The 8,617-nt window shown below is 41.7% G+C and overlaps 1 pseudogene; it reads left to right on the forward strand.

Annotated features, from left to right (window-relative positions):
• The first annotated feature begins 4,741 nt into the window (after nt 1–4,741).
• Nucleotides 4,742–6,381, forward strand: LOC112406014 (zinc finger protein 410-like; annotated as a pseudogene).
• Nucleotides 6,382–8,617: the final 2,236 nt, after the last annotated feature.

The raw sequence follows: 8,617 nt of genomic DNA on the forward strand, positions 1-8,617 counted from the left end.
ATTTCATTAAAAAATAAGTGGATTTTTGGATGAAAAATCCTGTCATGAATTTATACCTTGCCCAAACTTGTTTGATAATTGCTTTGGAAATTTGAACTCTGGGTATTTTGTTCCTTTAATCAAAAAGCAATCACACCAGAAGTGATGAAACAAATGGTAGTCTGAGCACACCCACTTCCCAGGTGGTGCTCCTGCCGTGGATACCATGAAGTGGGTTCAGTAATTTAACCACGTTAGAGAATAAAATAAAGCTCAGGGATTCTAGGGCAGCCATACATCACCTCCAAGAGCATCCATGGGAAAATGGGGAGGCCTTGACCATCTCCACCTGGCACCCTCAGGACAGAGCCTTGAAGAAAAGGCTTGAAAGCTACAAGCCGTGTGGCTGACAGGGTCTTGGTGCTCCGGACTGGTGTCAGGTCTGAGCCTCTGAGGTAGGAGAGCCAAGTTCAGGACATTGGACCACAAGAGACCTCCCAGTTCCACATAATATCAATCGGCAAGAGCTCTCCGAGAGATCTCCATCTCAAGTTAAGACCCAGCTCCACCCAATGGCCAGCAAGCTCCAGTGCTGGATGCCCCATGCCAAACAACTACCAAGACAGGAACAAAACCCCACCTTAGCAGAGAGGCTGCCTACAATCATACTAAGTTCACAGACACCCCAAAACACACCACTGGACACAGCCTGCCCACCAGAAAAACAAGATTCAGCCCCACCCACCAGAACACAGGCACCAGTCCCCTCCACCAGGAAGCCTACACAAGCCACTGAACCAACCATACCCACTAGGGGCAGACAGACACCAGAAACGATGGGAACTATGAACCTGCAGCCTGAGAAAAGGAGATCCCAAACACAGTAAGTTAAGCAAAATGAGAAGACAGAGAACTACACAGGAGATGAAGGAACAAGGTAAAAACCCACCAGACCAAACAAATGAAGAGGAAATAGGCAGTCTACCTGAAAAAGAATTCAGAGTAATGATAGTAAAGATGATCCAAAATCTTGGAAATAGAATGGACAAAATACAAGAAACATTTAACAAGGACTTAGAAGAACTAAAGAGCAAACAAACAATGATAAACAACACAATAAATGAAATTTACAATTCTCTAGAAGGAATCAATAGCAGAACAACTGAGGCAGAAGAAAGGATAAGTGACCTGGAAGATAAAATAGTGGAAATAACTACCTCAGAGCAGAATAAAGAAAAAGGAATGAAAAGAATTGAGGACAGTCTCAGAGACCTCTGGGACAACAGTAAATGCACCAACATTTGAATTACAGGGGTCCCAGAAGAAGAAGAGAAAAAGAAAGGGTCTGAGAAAATATTTGAAGAGATTATAGTTGAAAACTTCCCTAACATGGGAAAGGAAATAATCAAGTCCAGCAAGCGCAGAGAGTCCCATACAGGATAAACCCAAGAAGAAACATGCCAAGACACATATTAATCAAACTATCAAAAATTAAATACAGAGAAAAAACATTAAAAGCAGCAAGGGAAAAGCAACAAAAAACATAAAAGGGAATCCCCATAAGGTTAACAGCTGACCTTTCAGCAGAAACTCTGCAAGCCAGAAGGGAGTGGCAGGACATGTTTAAAGTGATGAAAGGGAAAAACCTACAACCAAGATTACTCTGCCCAACAAGAATCTCATTTAAATTCGACAGAGAAATTAAAACCTTTACAAACAAGCAAAAATTAAGAGAATTCAGCAACACCAAACCAGCTTTACCACAAATGCTAATGGAACTTCTCTAGGCAGGAAACACAAGAGAAGGAAAAGGCCTACAAAAATAAACCCAAAACAACTAAGAAAATGGTAATAGGAACAGACATATCAACAATTACTTTTAATGTAAATGGATTAAATACTCCAACCAAAAGACACAGTCTGGGTGAATGGATACAAAAACAAGATCTGTATATATGCTGTCTACAAAAGACCCACTTCAGACCTAGGGACACACACAGACTGAAAGTGAGGGAATGGAAAAAGATATTCCAGCAAATGGAAAACAAAAGAAAGCTGGAGTAGCAGTTCTCATATCAGATAAATACACTTTAAAATAAAGACTATTACAAGAGACAAAGAAGGACACTACATAATGATCAAGGGATCAATCCAAGAAGAAGATATAACAATGGTAAATATATATACACCCAACATAGGAGCACCTCAATACCTAAGGCAAATGCGAACAGTCATTTGCCTTATGGCTGTTAGCTAAAATGGGAAATTGACAGTAACACAATCATAGTAGGGGACTTTAATACTCCACTTTCACCAATGGACAGATCATCCAAAATGAAAATAAATAAGGAAACACAAGCTTTAAATGACACATTAAACAAGATGGACTTAATTTATATTTATAGGACATTCCATCCAAAAACAACCAAATACACTTTCTTCTCAAGTGCTCATGGAACATTCTCCAGGATAGATCATATCTTGGGTCACAAATCAGGCCTTGGTATATTTAAGAAAATTGAAATCAAGTATTAATTATCTTTTCTGACCACAACACTATAAGACTAGATATCAATTACAGGGAAAAAAGCTGTAAAAAATACAAACACATGGAGGCTAAACAATACGTTACTAAATAACCAATAAATCACTGAAGAAATAAAAGAAGAAATCAAAAAATACCTAGAAACAAATGATGATGAAAACACGACAACCCAAAACCTATGGGATGCAGCAAAAGCAGTTCTAAGAAGGAAGTTTATAACAATACAATCTTACCTAAAGAAAGAAGGAAAATCTCAAATAAACAACCGAACCTTACACCTAAAGCAATTAGGCAAAGAATAACAATAAAACCCCAAAGTTAGCAGAAGGAAAGAAATCATAAAGATCAGATGAGAAATAAATGAAAAAGAAATGAAGGAAACAATAGCTAAGATCAATAAAACTAAAGGCTGGTTCTTTCAGAAGATAAAGAACGTTGATAAAGCACTAGCCAGACTCATCAAGAAAGAAAGGGAGAAGACTCAACTCAACAGAATTTGAAATGAAAAAGGAGAAGTAACAACTGACACTGCAGAAATACAAAGGATCATGAGAGATTATTACAAGCAACTATATGCCAATAAAATGGACAACCTGGAAGAAATGGACAAATTCTTGGAAAAGCACAACATTCCGTGACTCAACCAGGAAGAAATAGAAAATATAAACAGACCAATCATAAGCACTGAAATTGAAACTGTGATTAAAAATCTTCCAAAAAAAAAAAAAAATCTTCCAACAAACAAAAGCCCAGGACCAGATGGCTTCATAGGCGAATTCTTCTCTAAAAAACATTTAGAGAAGAGCTAACACCTACCCTACTCAAACTCTTCCAAAACATAGCAGAGGGAGGAACACTCCCAAACTCATTCTATGAGGCTACCATCACCCTGATACCAAAACCAGACAAAGATGTCACAAAAAAAGAAAACTACAGGCCAATATCACTGATGATCATAGATGCAAAAATCCTCAACAAAATACTAGCAAACAGAATCCAACAGCACATTAAAAGGATCACACACCATGATCAAGTGCCGTTTATCCCAGGAATGCAAGGATTCTTCAATATATGCAAATCAATCAATGTGATAAACCATATTAACAAATTGAAGGAAATGCTGGAGAGGGTTTGGAGAAAAGGGAACCCTCTTGCACTGTTGGTGGGAATGTAAATTGATACAGCCACTATGGAGAACTGTATGGAGGTTCCTTAAAAAACTACAAATAGAACTACCATATGACCCAGCAATCCCACTATTGGGCATATATCCTGAGACAACCATAATTCAGAAAGAGTCATGAACCACAATATTCATTGCATCACTATTTACAGTAGCCAGGACATGGAAGCAACCTAAGTGTCCATTGACAGATGAATGGATAAAGAAGATGTGGCACATATATACAATGGAATATTACTCAGCCTTAAAAAGAAACGAAATTGAGTTATTTGTAGTGAGGTGGATGGACCTAGAGTCTGTCATACAAAGTGAAGTAAGTTAGAAAGCGAAAAATAAATAACGTATGCTAAGACATATATATGAAATCTAAAAAAAAGGTTCTGATGAACCTAGGGACAGGACAGGAATAAAGACGCAGCCATAGAGAATGGAATTGAGGAGACATGGAGGGGGAGGGGTTAGCTGGGACGAAGTGGGAGAGTGGCATGGACATATATACACTACCAAATGTAAAATAGATAGCTATTGGGAAGCAGCTCCGTAGCACAGGGAGATCAGCTCGGCGCTTTGTGACCACTTAGAGGGGTGGGATAGGGAGGGTGGGAGGGAGACGCAAGAGGGAGGGGATTGGAGATACACGTGTACATATAGCTGATTCACTTTGTTATACAGCAGAAACTAACACAACAATATAAAGCAATTATACTCCAATAAAGATGTTAAAAAAAAACCAAAAAGATAGTGCAGGGCTCCCTAAGACTAAGAATTGGCAAACTAGGCTGGTAGGCCCCTTGCCTGATTTTATAAATAAAATTTTATTGGAACCATGTTTTTAAAAAAGCAATAGACCGACTGATGGACGGACGGCTGCCCGGGACAGAAAGGCTAAATTGATTACCCACCCAGCACAGCATCTTACAGGAAAAGCATAGCACTTCCTAGAGGAATACGAGCATAACAGGAAGGTTTCATTGACTCTGAATTAACATTTTAACCTGTCCCCTGAACAGCTACAGGATTTGGAAGCTGAATCAATGTTATCAGATGAGTTAGAATTCAAACCAGAGCTCCTGGTACAGTTTGTTCAGAATACGTCCAGCCCACTGGGACAGGGACCAGTAGAATCAGAAGCTAAAGACATTACTTGCTTGTCCCTCCTTCCAGTGACTGAGGCCTCAGAATGAAGTCGGCTAATGTTTCCAGATAATACTCTAAATATACTAACTCTTCCAAGGAGGTTCCTTCCTGAGCTGTGTTGAGAAGCCTTCAGGTGAATGTGGGTCCAGACAGAGAAGAGACGAGGGCTCAGATTGTACAGAAGCCTCTGGAGTCTTTGTCCACTCCAGAGTCTCTTAGCTTGTTGCAAGATCTACAGCCAAGTGATAGCACTTCTTTTATTCTTCTTAACCTAACAAGAGTCTGGGCTCTTCAGCTGAACACTTAGTGTTTGTACAAGGTGAGGCAAAGGATTCAGGGAATGATTTCTTCTCCAGTGAGAGCACAGACAGTAGCATTCCATGGATCCTCCGGGTTCAGGAGTTGGCCCATGACAGTTTGATTGCTGCTACTCGTGCACGACTGGCAAAGAATGTGCAAACCAGCAGCAATGGAGAAATGTCCTCCTTGCTTCTGATGATGGGCAACCCGAAGATTCTGGGCCCCTTCCTCAAATGGAGAAGAAGCTAAGTGTACAGTTGAAGGCTGTGACCAGACATCTGTGTGGCCAGCTCACTTTAAGTACCGCCTCAAAACTGATTGAGGGCTTCCCTGGTGGCGCAGTGGTTGAGAGTCCGCCTGCCGATGCAGAGGACACGGGTTCGTGCCCCGGTCCGGGAAGATCCCACATGCTGCGGAGCGGCTGGGCCCATGAGCCATGGCCGCTGAGCCTGCGCGTCCGGAGTCTGTGCTCCGCAACGGGAGAGGCCACAACAGTGAGAGGCCCGCGTACCGCAAAAAAAAAAACTGATCGAAATGACGCTCCTTTATCTGCCCTGCAGCAGGTTGTGGGAAAAGCTTCTATGTACTGCAGAGGCTGAAGGTGCACATGAGGACCCACAATGGGGAGAAGCCCTTTATGTGTCCTGAGTCTAACTGTGGTAAGCAGTTCACTACAGCTGGAAACCTGAAGAACCACCTGCGCGTCCACACAGGAGAGAAACCTTTCCTTTGTGAAGCCGAAGGATGCGGCAGTTCCTTTGGTGAGTATTCTAGTCTTCCAAAACATTTGGTGTTTCAGTCAGGAGAGAAGCCACATCAGTGTCAAGTCCGTGGGAAGACCTTCTCTCAGAGTGCAAGCAGGAATGTGCATGTGAGAAAGCATCACTTGCAGATGGGAGCAGCTGGGAGTCAAGAGCAGGAACAAACTGATAAGCCACTAATGGGCAGCAGTTTGCTTGAAGAGCCTTCAGTAACCAGTAAAAACCTGGTGTCTATGAATTCTCAGCCCAGCCTTGGTGGAGAGTCCTTGAAACTACCAAATACTGATTCTATCCTAGGAGTTGATGATGAGGTGCTCACTGAAGGATCCCCATGTCCTCTGTCTTCAGTGCCTGATGTGACACATCATTTGGTGACCATGCCGTCATGGAGGCACCCATGTGAGGTTTCTGTCTCAACTGCCATAGATCCACAGGAGTCACTAAACCAAGGAGATCTAACTGACAGACAGACATGAGCATGGGCGCTAATTTCTCTGATCCCAGAGTGCATGTAGTGGGAACAGGACGTTTATGGCTCACAGTCTGCCAGAACCAAAATTAATCTGTGAAGGACAAGACCCCACTTTTGCCTCTGTTCATCTTTCCTGGCCTAGAAGATGAATGTAGGAGAACTTCTCTTCGACTACCATCTAATTCAGTCAAGGAAGAAGCAGTGAATGTGGGCTGGGTAACTGTACCTACCTCTCTTCCCACTGCAAAATTTTGGGATAGACTTATCCCAAAAGTGAATTTGATTATGTGTTGGCTGAAGTTTCTCAGTAAGACTGTTGAGGGGAGGTTTTCCTTTGAAGAGTTTTCACCACAGACTGAGCTGTCTTTTCACATGCGTGAACTAAATCCTGCCAACAACCATAAAATTTCACCAAGAAGTTGAGCTTTCAAGATGCCTTGTTGCTTTGTAGAAAGGAGTGATGTCAGTTCTGTTGTGGCATTCTCCCTTTAGCAACCTGAGTAAGAGACTCTCTGTCACTGGTCTGCAAAAACATTAATTACTTGAATTCCTGCTTGCTCCAGGCTGAGGTACTATCTCGTCCTATACACATCTACTTGGCCACTTTGCTTTCTTTGTTTATGGAACATACAGTAGCATGTTTAGAGGTTGTTTGATTTTGCTTTTTGGTTTTTTTTTTTTAAGTTAAAAATCACATGATTCAGAGGTTCAATTGTTTTTCCTTTAAAAAACAAAACAAAACAAAAAAAACAGCCAGTCCAAAAAAAGGAAAAGCAATATATACATCAAGTTGACTTTGTACTTGCGATTTGATCCTAATATTTCCTGTGGCTATTACTTTCAGATTATGTACCTCATCCATTAAAGTTCTCAACTCACAAGAAGCAAATGCCTACCTTTTTAGAAGTTACATATCAGAGATGGTTTCTCAAAGAGGAGTTAACTTTTTAAAAAAATTTTTTCCAAAACACTAACTTTCCAAATGGACTCTCTTTCCCCAATAGCTGTCAAGGAACACATGGGGAGTCTCCAAGTTCACAACCAGCCCAGACTGTTTACTTGCCTAAAAATGAAGATCCCAAGAATCACAACTAGATAGAGAAGACCTGTGGTCCTTCTTCCTGAAATGTCCTTGCCTAACCTCTTGGCTTGGATATGCCCTCTTCATCTTTCAGAGCCTTTGTGTTCTTGCATCTCCAATAGCCCCAGGTAGAATTAGCTGCTTTGTCTTCCGTTTCCATAGCACTTGAGTTATGTCCCTGTTTCAGCACTTGCTATCTACTATTTGAATCTGTTTATATGGCTGTCTCCTCAACTAAATTGAGTTCCTCAAGGTTAGGGCCAGAGTGGTCAGTCCTCTGGGTGATGCAAGGATAATATGGGTGTGGAATCACAAAACAGGAGCCAGGGAGAACAAAGTTTGATAGGGAGAGTGGGAGGCAGAGCCCAGAGTAACTCCTCAAGCCAACCTTTACCTGCAGTGACTTTTTCCTTTTAATGTGTTCAGTTTTAATGCAGAAGGTTAAAGGAGTAAGGTTCAGGGCCAAAATATTTACCAATTTTAGTAAGATAATTTTCTTGTATAAAAATCAAGGTAATCTAAGGTTTATCTCCAACTGTGCCTTTAACCCAGGCTGACTCATCACATATTGTGTAGCCAGCACTAGCACTCAGTAAAATTGAAAGCTAGGTCCCATGCTTCCTCTTCTAGCAACTGTCTTCCACCCTTTCACTTTGCTTTTCCTGAATTTGTTCTTTGCTCCCACAACCTGCCACACGCCCATCTCCATTTATCATACTAGGACTTCCTGATTTTTTTCCCTGGGAATCACTGGGACTGAAGCCTGGTCCATTATCAGGCTTCATAATGCATCTCTGCAACTCAAATCCCACATCTCAGTGATTTGGAGGAAAACTGAAGAGGTGGCATTGCTCTTCTCCTCAGAAGAGTCGAGGCAGGTATGCGTGGCCTCACATGGAACACAGAGCCCCACCAGGAAGGCTCCATGAGTTGCCGGGTCTCATTATGTGGTACTTATAATGCCCTCATCTGAGTGGACAGTCATCCCAGTGAGCTACTAGGTGGGATAACCCGTCTGTATCAGCCACCAAAGGGGATCCTAATAAGGAAAACAACTCTGCAGATATGAGACACTATAAGACTGAATTCTCTACTTTCTATTCTTCACTCAGATTAGGAAGAAACACCCCTTCATGATCAAAAAGAGGGTCTCCTCCTC

The sequence above is a fragment of the Neophocaena asiaeorientalis genome, unplaced genomic scaffold, assembly GCF_003031525.2.
Source record: "Neophocaena asiaeorientalis asiaeorientalis breed wild unplaced genomic scaffold, Neophocaena_asiaeorientalis_V1.1 scaffold229, whole genome shotgun sequence".
Taxonomy (NCBI): domain Eukaryota; kingdom Metazoa; phylum Chordata; class Mammalia; order Artiodactyla; family Phocoenidae; genus Neophocaena; species Neophocaena asiaeorientalis.